This window comes from Hylobates moloch, unplaced genomic scaffold (genome assembly GCF_009828535.3).
Source record: "Hylobates moloch isolate HMO894 unplaced genomic scaffold, HMol_V3 SCAFFOLD_16, whole genome shotgun sequence".
In the NCBI taxonomy this organism is placed as follows: Eukaryota; Metazoa; Chordata; class Mammalia; order Primates; family Hylobatidae; genus Hylobates; species Hylobates moloch.
In genome coordinates, this window is record NW_026652291.1 from 80,657,523 (window position 1) to 80,674,597 (window position 17,075).

The window sequence follows — 17,075 nt, forward strand, 5'->3', positions numbered from 1 at the left end:
TATTAACAAAATAATTTCATTGAGGTAGCAATAACCAATTTCACTTTTTTCCACAACTGTCAAAACTGAAACATAAACGCATAAACCTTTTATACAGTTTTTTCAAGTTACCTTTTGCATAATGGAAAAAGTAATAAAAGTAGAGCTCAAGTGTCAAGAAGAAAAGTTTTGTAGAGAAAGGATTAGGCAGGGTGATGAGAGACACCCAGGGAAACTAGAAAAATGAAAGAACAGGAATAGAATTTTTAAATTTTTATTGATGGTCTTACAAGGCTTACAGCTGAATGAAGTTAAGCATGCTGCATGTCAATTATTTTTATAGCAGTAAGAAGAATGTAGAAAACAGTTACACATTCATCTTAACTTGTTGTCAGCCTACTGAGAGCAGTCTTCGGAGATTCTCCTCCAGTACCACCCGGCTTCATTTTTCTGGCCTCAACACTCACATCAGTATTCCTAAAAGCCTGTATATCTAAAATCAGAAAAGTTTATCACTTCTAGGTTTCTATATATTTACTCTACAGTAATACTTATCAAATATTAAAGTGCATAAATCTCATCATGTAAACGTGTTTAAAATACAGTCTAGCATATAGATTGTCACCATAACCATCTCTAAAGATTCTTAATCAATTAATCTACATTTTAATAAAAGTATAACTTGTTCAAGGTTTGAACCACACTAGAGAAACACTGATCTAATTTTGGGTCCACATTCAAATTATTTAAGAGCTTTTAATATTATGACAACTACAATCAACTTTAACCTGTTACATCTTGGAGGATTTGATATAAGAATCAAATTAAATACACAGAAATAGCTAGATGATAGGTGGATGGATGGATACATACATACATACATACATACAATGAGAAGTGGAAACGAGATGAGGAGGGAATAAGGGGAGATGAAAATAAGTTTTTTTTTTTTTAAAAAAAGGGTAGCTAAGACTAAGTCTGCAAAATGCAAAACAACAATTTTAAGTAAGTTTTACACTTAATTCATTGGTTGTTTAGCAATGTGTAGACACTTCCTTTAGCTACTTTAGAATCAGAACATAGTTTTGAGGGCTTTTTTTTTTTTTTTTGAGATGGAGTTTCACTCTTGCTGCCCAGGCTAGACTACAATGACACGATTTTGGCTCACTGCCACGTCCGTTTCCCAGGTTCAAGCAATTCTCCTGCCTCAGCCTCCCAAGTAGCTGGGATTACAGGCACCCGCCACCACACCCGGCTAATTTTTGTATTTTTAATGGAAATGGGGTTTCACCATGTTGGCTAGGCTGTTCTTGAACTCCTGACCTCAGGTGGTCTGCCCACCTCAGCCTCCCAAAGTGCTGGGATTATAGGCGTGAGCCACCATGCCCAACCCTCTGTCTCTTTTTTATTCCTTCTGCATTTCATGTCTCACTCATAACCAGATTCTCTCTCTCTCTGCTCAGCTTTCTTATCCTTTTGTGATTTCTTTCACTCTTCCCATTTTCTCTTAGTCACTTTATCAATTTACTATTTTACCATCTCTTGTTCCTATGCTCACCTTCATTATGGGTGGTCTCCTATATGGTATGGTTGAAAGTACTTCTGCTATTATTATGTCTTCCCCATGCCTTCTGGCCCCACTCTTAAAATCTTAGAACGCCTATCTTTTAGGTTAAGAATTGCCTTATTCACCAACTTCTCTTTTAAAATCTCTGTGCTTCCGGAAGAGATATATACTTCTGAAAGATCAAGTCACTAGCAGCTGGAGACCCTTTATTTCTGTCAGTCATGAACCACTAGGCTTAAATGGCTTTGGACTTCTAACCGACATGGACAAAAGGTGTCTTAGCCTTCCTTAAAATCTGGAGACATCTCACAATATGTACATACACACACTGAGCAACTTATTTTTCCATCTTCACTTAATTGCTTTGGACACAATTTTGATTGCTGGAAATAGCAAATTTTAACATTAAAACATTTTCCTAGACTTACAGAGTCAGAAACATTAAAGAAATAAACTAAAAAGATCAACAATCCATCCTTGAACTTCCTTCCTATCCCCATATTTTATAAAAAGAATTAAGCAATCTCTTAAAAATACAGCCTTAAAATACATGTACACAGACATACACTCACACACTCAGGCCAGGGACATTAATAGTCACATACCCATGTATCTTCACCTCTTTTCTTCTCTAAAAATGTTCCACAACTTGCATTAATTGCCCAGTCTAGCACTGCATTAGGCAATGATCATTGTTGAGAAATCTTTCCCATTATCAACTAAAAATTTCTTATAGTTTTTTCCTTTTATTATGCCCATAGTGAGGATGAATAGCTAATCATTATCCTTTAACACTTTTCCATACTCTGTGCTTAAAGACAAAGGTTATACCTATCTTTATTTGCCTTTTTATAATGTATTCGACACTTCAGCAGAGGTCCTGCTAAGGATTTTTATTGTCTCTCCTTCCTCACAACAACCCACAACTTGAATCATTATTAAAACTCATTTTCATGTACTGCTTATATTATCAAGAGATGCCTTCAGCATTTTAAAAATATTTTTAACACTTGGCACTTAAGAAATAGCATTCTTCAATATAAATGGAAACAGAAAATGATTAAAGTTTAAATTCATTAGGCACTCAATAAATGTTTATTGAATTTAGCTGAAATGTCATATTTTTCTATTTTTAATATTCATTATGATTTATTTTCTATTTTCATTTGTTATGAGAAAACTTTCCATATTCTGAAAGATTCATTATATTTAATTTTTTCTCCCTTGAATAATTTATTCCCCTGCTATTCTGTGAAATATTTCAAACTAAAGGGTTCTTACTACAAGTCTTCATGTGTCTTTTTCTTGGAACAAATAAACATATTAAATTTCTTCTCCTCTTACTAGTAATTCTTGCCACCTACCTGACTTACAGGAATATTGCGAAGATTGATGGGGCTATCAATAAAACACCTGAAATTCCTTGATGAGGTTTAAAAAAAAAACAGGAGTGTATAAGGGAAGATAGTAATTCTGTATTTGGGGGAGTGTTTATTTTTCTAAACATCCTACAGTAATTCTTTAAAGGATCATTCTCTCCCCTTTGTCCTTGTAATAAAATTATGAGTAAACATGAACTTGATTGAATATGGATCCCCTTAATAAAAGCTCATTCATTTCTATTTGTTACAGAAGATAGGTTCACCATTGTCCATTCAAATAACAACTAAATGGGGCATGACCAGACCAACAGATTTCAAATTAAGAGATAGCTGTTTAATAGTATATCGCAGCAGTTGGCTTCTTTATAGCCTATCAACTAACAGAAGAATGCTGTCTCTTAAAAAACAAGAACTATAAGGCTCCATTGCCAGGAAATTAAAGATTTTCAGGTAAATTCTTTACTGCTCTCTCTGCTGATTCTCCTCTCATAGTATTAATCTGTTAAAATGGTTACATCTCTGTCATTTTGCGTGTGTGGTGTAGACTAAACCTGACACCAGAAAACCTGGGTACAAATCCCTTTCCGCCACTTACCAATTAAGTAACCTTGGCAAGTATTTGTAAATCTAAATTACCACAAAGGGATAGAATCTTTACTCACACTAATTTATAAAGTTTTTGAGAGAATGGAATTAGAAGATATCTGTGAAGGCAAGGAATAAATTTTTGATTGCTTATACGTATCAGATATGATGCCAACCTACCTAGCTTTTTGGCACTCTACTCCACAGTTCTATCAGTTGTGAATAGAAGTGTGATTCTATTCAATCACATCATAATTCTCACATAAGAAACTAGTAGGAAAAGATCACTGGCACATTTAATCAGGTCTTCTTATGTACTCAGAGCTGATCTACATGTAAATGTAAAGAGACTGTGATTTTACAAGGGGCTTAAAACACCTCTCAGTATTTTGCATACTCCTTCCAACTTCCTGACCAACAGTCCTGTCCGTACCCTTGGCCAGCCCTGGCCTTTCCACCTGGAATAGCTTTTCTCTTGTGCTTATTGGAATGATATTAACCTTTGAAAGTCCAGCTTAAAAGTCACCTCCATTAAATAGCCTTCACTTTCTCAATCAGAAATATTTTTAATCTATTTTTGTTACTGCAGCACCTATTTTTGTAGTCCATGCACTCCAGACTCCTCTATAAGACTATGACCAAAGTGAGTCATAATATTTATATTTAGTCATATTTATTCACCACTAAATATTAGTACCAAATAGAGGAAGCTTAATATGAAATTTACTAAACAAATCACTGTTACTTTTACTGATGTCTCATACAAAATTATGAAATTAGTCTTTCATTTGTTTTTCTGACATATGATACACAAAAATATCTGTAAATATAAAATTTTACATCACCTATGACTCTAATTTAAATGTCTCAGTCCTAACCTCAAAGACTTACATTTCTATTCACTTCCCTCTCCATCTTTCTTTTTTTTTAATTTTATTATTATTATACTTTAAGTTTTAGGGTACATGTGTACAATGCGCAGGTTTGTTACACATGTATACATGTGTCATGTTGGTGTGCTGCACCCATTAACTCGTCATTTAGCATTAGATATATCTCCTAATGCTATCCCTGCCCCCTATCCCCAACCCACAACAGTCCCCGGAGTGTGATGTTCCCCTTCCTGTGTCCATGTGTTCTCATTGTTCAATTCCCACCTATGAGTGAGAACATGCGGTGTCTGGTTTTTTGTCCTTGCAAAAGTTTGCTGAGAATGACGGTTTCCAGCTTCATCGATGTCCCTACAAAGGACATGAACTCATCATTTTTTATGGCTGCATAGTATTCCATGGTGTATATGTGCCACATTTTCTTAATCCAGTCTATCATTGTTGGACATTTGGGTTGGCTCCAAGTCTTTGCTATGGTGAATAGTGCCGCAATAAACATACATGTGCATGTGTCTTTATAGCAGCATGATTTATAGTCCTTTGGATATATACCCAGTAATGGGATGGCTGGGTCAAATGGTATTTCTAGTTCTAGATCCCTGAGGAATCGCCACACTGACTTCCACAATGGTTGAACTAGTTTACACTCCCACCAACAGTGTAAAAGTGTTCTTATTTCTCCACATCCTCTCCAGCACCTGCTGTTGCTTGACTTTTTAATGATTGCCATTCTAATTGGTGTGAGATGGTATCTCATTGTGGTTTTGATTTGCATTTCTCTGATGGCCAGTGATGATGAGCATTTTTGCATGTGTTTTTTGGCTGCATAAATGTCTTCTTTTGAGAAGCATCTGTTCATATCCTTCGCCCACTTTTTGATGGGGTTGTTTTTTTCTTGTAAATTTGTTTGAGTTCATTGTAGATTCTGGATATTAGCCCTTTGTCAGATGAGTAGGTTGCAAAAATTTTCTCCCATTATGTAGCTTGCCTGTGCACTCTGATGGTAGTTTCTTTTGCTGTGCAGAAGCTCTTCAGTTTAATTAGATCTCATTCGTCAATTTTGGCTTTTGTTGCCATTGCTTTTGGTGTTTTAGACATGAAGTCCTTGCCCATGCCTATGTCCTGAATGGTATTGCCTAGGTTTTCTTCTAGGGTTTTTATGGTTTTAGGTCCAACATGTAAGTCTTTAAACCATCTTGAATTAATTTTTGTATAAGATGTAAGCAAGGGATCCAGTTTCAGCTTTCTACATATGGCTAGCCAGTTTTCCAAGCACCATTTATTAAATAGGGAATCCTTTCCCCATTGCTTCTTTTCACCAGGTTTGTCAAAGATCAGATAGTTGTAGATATGCGGCATTATTTCTGAGGGCTCTGTTCTGTTCCATTGGTCTATATCTCTGTTTTGGTACCAGTACCATGCTGTTTTGGTTACTGTAGCCTTGTAGTATAGTTTGAAGTCAGGTAGCGTGATGCCTCCAGCTTTGTTCTTTTGGCTTAGGATTGACTTGGCAATGCGGGCTCCTTTTTGGTTCCATATGAACTTTAAAGTAGTTTTTTCCAACACTGTGAAGAAAGTCATTGGTAGCTTGATGGAGATGATATTGAATCTATAAATAACCTTGGGCAGTATGGCCATTTTCACAATACTGATTCTTCCTACCCATGAGCATGGAATGTTCTTCCATTTGTATCCTCTTTTATTTCATAGAGCAGTGGTTTGTAGTTCTCCTTGAAGAGGTTCTTCACATCCCTTGTTAAGTTGGATTCCTAGGTATTTTATTCTCTTTGAAGCAATTGTGAATGGGAGTTCACTCATGATTTGGCTGTTTGTCTGTTATTGGTGTATAAGAATGCCTGTGATTTTTGCACATTGATTTTGTATCCTGAGACTTTGCTGAAGCTGCTTATCAGCTTAAGGAGATTTTGGGGCTGAGACAATGGGGCTTTCTAGATATACAATCATGTCATCTGCAAACAGGGACAATTTGACTTCCTCTTTTCCTACTTGAATACCCTTTATTTCCTTCTCCTGCCTGATTGCCCTGGCCAGAACTTCCAACACTAAGTTGAATAGGAGTGGTGAGAGAGGGCATCCCTGTCTTGTGCCAGTTTTCAAAGGGAGTGCTTCCAGTTTTTGTCCATTCAGTATGATATTGGCTGGGGGTTTGTCATAAACAGCTCTTATTATTTTGAGATACGTCCCATCAATACCTAATTTATGGAGAGTTTTTAGCATGAAGGGTTGTTGAATTTTGTCAAAGGCCTTTTCTGCATCTATTGAGACAATCATGTGGTTTTTGTCTTTAGTTCTATTTATATGCTGGATTATGTTTATTGATTTGCATACATTGAACCAGCCTTACATCCCAGGGATGAAGCCCACTTGATCATGGTGGATAAGCTTTTTAATGGGTTGCTGGATTCGGTTTGCCAGTATTTTCTTGAGGATTTTTGCATCAATGTTCATCAAAGATATTGGTCTAAAATTCTGTTTTTTTGTCGTGTCTCTGCCAGGCTTTGGTATCAGAATGATGCTGGCCTCATAAAATGAGTTAGGGAAGATTCCCTCTTTTTCAATTGATTGGAATAGTTTCAGAAGGAATGGTACCAGCTCCTCCTTGTACCTCTGGTAGATTTCAGCTGTGAATCCATCTGGTCCTAGACCTTATTGGTTGGTAAGCTATTAATTATTGCCTCAATTTCAGATCCTGTTATTGGTCTATTCAGAGATTCCACTTCTTCCTCGTTTAGTCTTGGGAGGGTGTATGTGACTAGGAATTTATCCATTTCTTCTAGATTTTCTAGTTTATTTGTGTAGAGGTGTTTATAGTATTCTCTGAGGGTAGTTTGTATTTCTGTGGGATCGGTGGTGATATCCCCTTTATCATTTTTTATTATGTCTATTTGGTTCTTCTCTCTTTTCTTCTTTATTAGTCTTGCTAGCAGTCTATCAATTTGGTTGATCTTTTCAAAAAAACAACTCCTGGATTCATTGATTTTTTGAAGGGTTTTTTGTATCTCTATTTCCTTCAGTTCTGCTCTGATCTTAGTTATTTCTTGTCTTCTGCTAGCTTTTGAATGTGTTTGCTCTTGCTTCTCTAGTTCTTTTAATTGTGATGTTAGAGTGTCAATTTTAGATCTTTCCTGCTTTCTCTTGTGGGCATTTAGTGCTATAAATTTCCCTCTACACACTGCTTTGAATGTGTCCCAGAGATTCAGGTATGTTGTGTCTTTGCTCTCATTGGTTTCAAAGAACATCTTTATTTCTGCCTTCATTTTGTTATATACCCAGTAGTCATTCAGGAGCAGGTTGTTCAGTTTCCATGTAGTTGAGCGGTTTTGAGTGAGTTTCTTAATCCTGAGTTCTTGTTTGATTGCACTGTGGTCTGAGAGACAGTTTGTTATAATTTCTGTTCTTTTACCTTTGCTCAGGAGTGCTTTACTTCCGACTATGTGGTCAGTTTTGGAATAGGTGTGGTGTGGTGCTGAAAATAATGTATATTCTGTTGATTTGGGGTGGAGAATTCTGTAGATGTCTATTAGGTCTGCTTGGTGCAGAGCTGAGTTCAATTCTTGGATATCCTTGTTAACTTTCTGTCTCGTTGATCTGTCTAATGTTGACAGTGGTGTGTTAAAGTCTCCCATTTTTATTGTGTGGGAGTCTAAGTCTCTTTGTAGGTCACTCAGGACTTGCTTTGTGAATCTGGGTGCTCCTGTATTGGGTGCATATATATTTAGGATAGTCAGTTCTTCTTGTTGAATTGATCCCTTTACCATTATGTAATGGCCTTGTCTCTTTTGATCTTTGTTGGCTTAAAGTCTGTTTTATCAGAGACTAGGATTGCAACCCCTGCTTTTTTTTGTTTTCCATTTGCTTGATAGATCTTCCTCCATCCCTTTATTTTGAGCCTATGTGTGTCTCTGCACGTGAGATGGGTTTCCTGAATAAGGCACACTGATGGGTCTTGACTCTTTATCCAATTTGCCACTCTGTGTCTTTTAATTGGAGGATTTAGCCCATTTACATTTAAAGTTAATATTGTTATGTGTGAATCTGATCCTGTCATTATGATGTTAGCTGGTTATTTTGCTCATTAGTTGATGCAGTTTCTTCCTAGTATTGATGGTCTTTACAATTTGGCATGTTTTTGCAGTGGCTGGTACGGGTTGTTCCTTTCCATGTTTAGTGCTTCCTTCTGGAGCTCTTTTAGGGCAGGCCTGGTGGTGACAAAATCTCTCAGCATTTGCTTGTCTGTAAAGGATTTTATTTCTCCTTCACTTATGAAGCTTAGTTTAGCTGGATATGAGATTCTGGGTTGAAAACTCTTTCCTTTAAGAATGTTGAATATTGGTCCCCACTCTCTTCTGGCTTGTAGAGTTTCTGCCAAGAGATCCGCTCTTAGTCTGATGGGCTTCCCTTTGTGGGTAACCCGATCTTTCTCTCTGGCTGCCCTTAACATTTTTTCCTTCATTTCAATTTTGGTGAATCTGACAATTATGTGTCTTGGAGTTGCTCTTCTCGAGAAGTATCTTTGTGGCATTCTCTGTATTTCCTGAATTAGAATGTTGGCCGGCCTTGCTCGATTGGGGAAGTTCTCCTGGATAATATCCTGCAGAGTGTTTTCCTACTTGGTTCCACTTTCACCATCACTTTCAGGTACACCAATTAGACATAGATTTGGTCTTTTCACATAGTCCCATATTTCTTGGAGGCTTTGTTCATTTCTTTTTATTCTTTTTTCTCTAAACTTCTCTTCTCGCTTGATTTCATTCATTTCGTCTTCCATCGCTGATTCCCTTTCTTCCAGTTGATTGCACTGGCTATTGAGGCTTGTGCATTCGTCATGTAGTTCTCATGCGGTGGTTTTCAGCTCCATCAGGTCCTTTAAGGACTTCTCTGCATTGGTTATTCTAGTTAGCCATTCGTCTAATTTTTTTTCAAGGTTTTTAACTTCTTTGCCATTGGTTCAAACTTCCTCCTTTAGCTCGGAGTAGTTTGATCTTCTGAAGCCTTCTTCTCTCAACTTGTCAAAGTCATTCTCTGTCCAGCTTTGTTCCATTGCTGGTGAGGAGCTGCGTTCCTTTGGAGGAGGAGAGGCGCTCTGATTTTTAGAGTTTCTGGTTTTTCTAGTCTGTTTTTTCCCCATCTTTGTGGTTTTATCTACCTTTGGTCTTTGATGATGGTGATGTACAGATGGGTTTTTGGTATGGGTATTCTTTCTGTTCGTTAGTTTTCCTTCTAACAGTCAGGCCCCTCAGCTGCAGGTCTGTTGGAGTTTGCTGAAGGTCCACTCCATACCCTGTTTGCCTGGGTATCAGCAGTGGTGGCCGCAGAACAGCAGATATTGGTGAACCACAAATGCTGCTGCCTGATCATTCCTCTGGAAGTTTTGTCTCAGAGGAGTACCTGGCTGTGTGAGGTGTCAGTCCGCCCCTACTGGGGGGTGCCTCCCAGTTAGGCTACTCGGGGGTCAGGGACCCACTTGAGGCAGCAGTCTGCCCATTCTCAGATCTCAAGCTACATGCCGGGAGAACCACTACTCTCTTCAAAGCTCAGTTGGAAATGCAGAAATCACCCGCCTTCTGTGTCGCTCACACTGGGAGCTGTAGACTGGAGCTGTTCCTATTCGGCCATCTTCCATCTTTCTTAATTTCTTATATATCATGTACCCAGTGTTCCTCCTCCTTAGCCTCATGGTGTTTTAAATTGCTATCTCCATTTTCCTATATTCTTTGTCCTTATAGAATAATCTATTTTATTAATTATTTACAAATCTAGTATAAAAGTTAGCTCTTCCAAAAGACCTCACCTGATTAATCCTTTCATATAGGTCTTTTATAAACTCTAAGCTCTCAGACACCAGGACAGTTTCCTTATAAAATGAAAAAGAGCATATGACTTCATATTAGAAATGCATTAGGATAAATGGCCTAAAAGCATAATTGCCTTAAGGCAACTTATCAGTACCCTTCAGGGTTTGTTTCTACAGCATGAAACCAATAACAGCAGAGAATAATTTTAACCATATATACGGACAAATATTTTTCATTCTTACATTTTTGTGTGTATAAATAGCATTTCTTGAGATCAGAGCATTTTGCACTATCCCAAGATTTACACTATGAAGATAAAATGTACAAGTAATTCCTGCTTATTTATCATATCTTTCTGGAAATTATTTTGTGAATAACATTTTCAAAAGTGAATCAAAATTGCCCATTGAAAGACTACCATACCAGTAGTGAACCTGACAAAGTCTCCAGCATCAAAGAAGTCATAGATATAACTAACAGTACTTTGAAGACATAGTTAGAAGTTTAAAGTTTTTTAACATTAAAATAATATTTTAATTTAAACAATAAAATATAATTCATGTTCTATAAAATTATTTAAAATCTCTAAATAATACTCTAATCATTAAGGATTCTAAATGACATGGAAAATATTCTGAAAAATTGAATCTACTCTGCTGGATATAATAATATTTAACAGTTATGTTTCAAGAAATTTGGCAGGTGGCTCCCATCCAGGGACAATGGCTAAGCCTTGGGCCTGGCAACACATTCCCTCCATGCTAAACAGCAAAAGGCCCTTAATTTGAACTCTGTTATGAGATCTATAATCTGTAGGTCAGATGGTGAAATGCAAAGATGAAAAGGCAAATGTTGTTCTTCCCAAATAGACAAGAATACAGACTTTCCTATTTCCACCTGGGTGTACATTCTACCTTGTAGGTGTGCAAATGTAAGTAAGCTCTTTAAACTCTTGTTTCCATAGTTGCAAGTTGAAAACAATTATACTTAATAATAACTAAATGAATGTCAAAAACTAAATGAAATAAAGTGCATAATGTGCTTAGCAAGTTTCAAGTATATGTAGTAAATATTCAGTAAAATCACTATTATGATATCATTATCATTATCATCACATAGGGTACACTTGCCCACTGACACATTGTAGATTACCTAATAGATGTAGTCCATTCCTACCTCACACCTAGGAGAACAATTAAGTGCTCTCCTCAATACTAGGGATATGATCTAATAGACTCACACTGGTCTCAAGAGACAAAGGGCCTGGTGAGCTAACAGCACAAGGAATGCTGACTCTCATAAATTTTGACAGATATTTGTCATATGAATTGACAGAAAACCTCCTTTAGTTACTAAGGAGTAATTTAAGCTATGTATCACTGGCCAGCCACTATAATTAAAGTTAGATATCCTGAGTAAGATTTTTTTATGGCCTAATGATCAATTAATTATTTCTGCATGGGAAATTTTCCAAACTACAATAGTCTCAAAGATGCTCTAAGGCTTTAAACTATGAGGATTCAGTCTCTAATTTGTTCAAGTGTTGGAGCCAACACAAAAATGAGTCTAGTTTTAGGAATGTTTTAATTTGCCTGTGGTTGGAACTATAGACTTCTATCTCTTCAATACAGACTTAAACTCCTTTATTTTAATAAAAGTATGAGAACTTTATCCTGTACTCAGTAAATATTTAAGACTTATGAATCTTCCCACTATCACTAACATAGAATAACAATACTGAAAGATTTGCCAGAAATTACCCAGGGTACCTCTCCGCTGCATCCTCAGAGGCCCTTGTAGAGCATGGCCTGCTGCATGTATGGTACAATTTTGCTGCTCTCTTGTTCCTCTGTGTTTATCCAACCAATAAATCCAGACTATATTGTCTAGGCCTTCCCAGACAATAAAAGAATCACTTTTTAAAAATTGTGCTTTGTTTAATGACGTATCCTATACCTAAAAATGCTATAAAAATGTTGTAAGAAAATCTTGTTGCACACTGTCTCACTCTGTCTCCCTTGCAACAACTATGGGGGAACTTCCTTTAGACTTCAAGGCCACAGCCTCCCCTCAAGCTGGTATAATATGGACAATTTGAATCTTGCAACTTGTCCTGATTCCCTCTTGGTTTTGGCTCATTAGGAAATTCAAAATTGATGTGCTGTCCCACCTTCAGACACTGTGAGAATTTTATAGCACATATCTCTAGTTCTCTCTCTTGTAGCCCCATTTCATTGTTCTTCCTTATTTTCCTTTCACTTTGTCTTTTATATTTTTTTTCAGTCATTATGGCTTATGCACTATACTTTTGCTTGTCTCTTTAGAACTTAGAAGAGGTATTTGTAAGTGCGTCATGATTTTTTAAAAAAAGAAAAAAAGGCTCTCCAGGGAAATGTTTCCCAGATTCTCAGATATATTTGCCAATGAACCTCCTCTAACAGTACAGAACCATTGACCCCAATTTCTGCACCAATTCTTACTAAGCTAAATATATCACTTGTCTACCTGGAATTATATTGCGAATGAGTCCTAGGTTCTCTTATGGTATGTATAGCTTGTAAGCTGTTTCTTCATCATCATTTTTACCACCAAGCCCTTGCCACTCCTATCAGACTACCACTGGGTGGCATTCTGCCTTGAGTGGACAGATCACCTAAATAAAAAAATGTCATTACCTATCTTATTTCAACCAACTGAATATTTTCTGTTGCTTGGCTAGTACCAGCCAGATTTCAAGTAGCTATCAGGATGTTACCATAGATAACCCAATACACACCTGGTCTTGCTGCACACATTATGCATTGTGCGTTGAACTACCCTGTACCTTGTGACAAATGGCTTGTAAAGGCCAATTAATTTTCTCAGCACCTATCTTATGTTGTTCCTGCTTTATCCTTCTACACAGGAATCAAATCCCCACACACCTGGCACTAAAAACCTCTACCACCACCAAAATTCAGAAACATGAAATTGGCCACCCAAGCACTCCATTTAGAGATTATAACTGACATTTTAAAAATAGCCTATTGTTCCCTTACGTCAACACTAGATAGAGATTGGATTCCTGGACTGAATAGAAAGATGACCTTTGTTAGAAAACTGAAAACAAAATGTTAAAAGCAACGAAGCAGAAGTGGATTGCTCCTATATACTTATATCTATGAAATGTATACATTTTTCATGTACGGTATAAATACATACAGTTATAATTTTAAGGGCACATCTTAATGTCAACAGTAAAGAGAAAGAATAGTAAGTTCATAATATTTCTTTTATTGTGTTTCCAAAGCTGTTGAGTAAGTTATAATGCCATAATTCTGGGAGAATTGTCTATTTTATATAAAATTTTTAAGATTTCCCCACAAAGAGGCAGGTTCAGACAACATACTGATGTAATAAAAATGTCTCCTAGAAATAGGAGTGCTTTTTAAAGATATTACTAATCCACAAAAATTACTCAACATTTCATTTTCAGCCATAAAACGTATTTACACATACTTGTACAATACTAACTATGGAATTTAACCCAACAGTTTCCAATTATTTACATTAAGATACACAAGAAAGGACTAGAAACTAAAACTAGCCCAATCCTTGAAGATAACTCTTAAAGTGTGGTCTACAGACTACCTGTTTCAGAGTGACCTAGGAAGTCTGCTTAGAGTGCAAATTCATGGGACATAGTCAGACTTCTAGAATTAGAATTTCTGGGGTTGGAACCTTAGAATCTGATTTCTTTATAAGTTCCCTTGAGTGCAGTAAAGTTTAAGAATCGCAGCACATGGAGAAGGCAAGTGAAATAAAAAACACCCAGACTTGTAGTGAGAGTCCTTGTAACAGGCACTGCATAGCACACAGGAGCGCAACAAGTTACTGTAGTCCACATAGGCAGTTGGCAAAATGAGGTAGGGTATCCACAACTGCATCAATGCAATTGGGTTTGAAGCTTCACTACATGCTATGTGAATTACAAGGTTTTTCTTTTAACTCAATGACTTAACTCAATGACTTCTGCATTTGTAAAACAAGAATAATAATCTAACTTAGGCGTGGTTGTAAGGATTAAACAATATAACACATGTAAAGCACTTAGAGCAGTGATCTGGGAGAATATCAAATAGGAAAGAATCATTCTTAAATGACTGTGTCATTACCTATCAATACTACACTGCTAGAGGTAAGTAACCATGATTATCCATATTCTGGGCTGTTTAGGCAAAACTGTGAGATGAAGTTCATCTTCATATCGTCCCCTTCCTTTTGGATATTTTCCATTCTTAGTATAAAGAGCTGCCCTTCCTAACCTATACACTGTGTTTGTTCTCACCCGCCCACAATGGTGGTTGTTACAATTTTACCCCACTGGAAATTATCTGTTGTATATTACATCATCTTATGACTTACTGTTTCAATAATGGAGCTAAAATGATGTACTATGTTTTTAGAGGGACCGTTGCCAGGTACACATATCTAACGGAGGTTTGAGGAGACTAATCCTTTCCCCCATAGTTTTCTAATGAACTGAAGAGTGTAATAGTGAAAAGGAAAGGAAGGTGAAAAAGATATTTCAGAGTAGGCATATCTCTTAGCAACCATCCACGAACCAGGGGTTTCATACCTGCAAATAAAACCTTGCAAAGAACAGTACGCCAGGAGAAAAGCTACTTATACCAGATTAATTTTACCATGAAGAGTTTATCTTTTATCAGCTTTCCCACTCCCATTCAATTCCGGGATTAGGCATACTTTTTCCTTTCCTCCTGAATTTCACTCCTTCACTCTGAGTACATGATATTAAGAGTTATCAAGTAACGTATATTTCACCTTCCTGCTCTGCAACTTTAGAAGCTATCTGTGGTGCTGCTCCCAGCTGTTCCTCTTTTCCTTGAACCTCAGGGTCAAACATCTTCTTCCTCCTTTTGAAAGTTGTTTCCACTTGGACTCTGAGTCCGATGTATTTTGATCTAACTTGGAGCTTTTTAAATTTAGTTCCTTCTCTCTCTTCCTTGTCTTCAGATGACTCCTTCCCCTTATGCTATGTTCAATCTTAAAAATTCCCTTGATTTTTCACCCATTCATACCTTCTTTCCCACAGCTTTCCTTACTTTCTGTCAGATTTTCAAATTCCCAACACCCTGTTTTTGCTTTTGATCATTCTACACACACACACACACACACACACACACACACCCCACGACACTTAAATTGGCAATGGCCACCACTGACTTTCACATTGCCAAGCCCAACTGACGGAAAATTCCAGCATTTGACACTGTGGACTAGTCTTTCCTCTAAAAACACTGTTCTCCCCTGACTTCTCTAACTTCATCCAAAAATAAACATATTTATTTCCCATCTCTTTTACTAGATCTTCTGACTCTGCTCATCCTTAAAATGTTTGTGCCCACTTGTCGTTTCACCTTACAATTCTTCCTTAATGTTTAAATTTCGTCTCGTGAATTTACATCTATAAATGTATGACTCTCAAATCAGCACCTCTAGCATCAGATACTTCTGAACTCCACAACCAAATATCTAGTAACCCACTGTAATTTCTACCTTGATATCTTTTGTCCTGTGGGTCATATCTTGATAAAAGAAATTATCTATGTAATCACTCATGCCAGAAATCGAGGAATCATTTTTGAACCCTCATAATTCATCACTTCCCATATCTCATCAGAGCACTAGGTCTCGTCAGTACAAAGCCTATATACTAGGACTTGTCAGTACAAAGCCAGTACACTAGGTTTTGTCAGTACAAAGTCAGTATAAAGCACTCTCTACTTTACTGCCTTCCCTCCATCTGCGTGTGCTACCGCTGCCTTCATAGGAAGCACATTGTCTCTTCACTTAGGACAGACAAGTTAAAAAAAATTTAAGGTCACATGATAACATACAACTATAAAATAAACATGTGTCGTAGATTTTATTTAACTAATTAATGAATGAGGGAGCAAGTAAGATGTTACAATGAGTTCAAAGGAGAAGTTAAAGTACTACACTTATATAGGTTAATAAGGGATGCTGAGATGAATTTACTAATATATTCACGCCTGGCTTTTTCCACAGTAGGGAGGAAAATTAATTTTCCATTCTCCAGAAAATTCATTTGCACATCTATGAACAAGAGTCATTTGCATCGACATGGTCTGCAATTTACAGAATTTTGAATAGCTCGGAGACAATGAAAGATGCAAATCCCATAGAATCAAATAACTCAGAAGGGTGTGCTCTGTCCTTTAGACAACATATATTTCGAATGAAGACACCTAGTAAAGTTTTTTGTCTATTTCAAAGTCTTTCACAACTTTTTCTGAAAGAGTTTCTCATTGTTTGTAAAACTAAAGTCTAATAAAATCTCTGCCCAGTTAAAAATTCCTCATTGTCTCCCTACCAGCACAAAATAATATCTAGCCTAGCTTTAACTGGCCATTCTGATCTCCTGCCTCACCACCCCACCCCACCCCACTTCACCCCCACTTCATATCAGTTAGAGAAATAACAAAATGCTCATTCTTTCCCTAATACACTTTGCTGTTTTATACTCATTTTATTTCACATGCCAGATTTTTCCTGGAATGTACTTTTGTCCAACTAATAAAGCCTCATTATTGTATCTTTTTTTGAATTTTTTTATTTTTAATTTTTATGGGTATATAGTATGTGTATATATTTGTGGAGTGCATGAGATGCTTTGATACAGGCATGTGGCCAGGCGCGGTGGTTCACACTTATAATCCCAGCACTTTGGGAGGCCAAGGTGGGCTGATCAGTTGAGGTCAGGCATTCGAGACCAGTCTATCCAACATGGCAAAACCCTATCTCTACTAAAAATACAAAAAAATTTAGCCAG

The 17,075-nt window shown here is 36.9% G+C and overlaps 1 long non-coding RNA gene across 1 annotated transcript in view; it reads right to left on the reverse strand.

Annotated features, from left to right (window-relative positions):
• Positions 1–239: 239 nt before the first annotated feature.
• LOC131381524 (uncharacterized) overlaps positions 240–17,075 on the reverse strand; it is a 28,471-nt gene continuing 11,635 nt past the window's right edge. The window contains exon 2 of the long non-coding RNA XR_009210335.1: positions 240–472. This is a non-coding gene — a long non-coding RNA (uncharacterized LOC131381524). The remainder of the gene's footprint in view (positions 473–17,075) is intronic.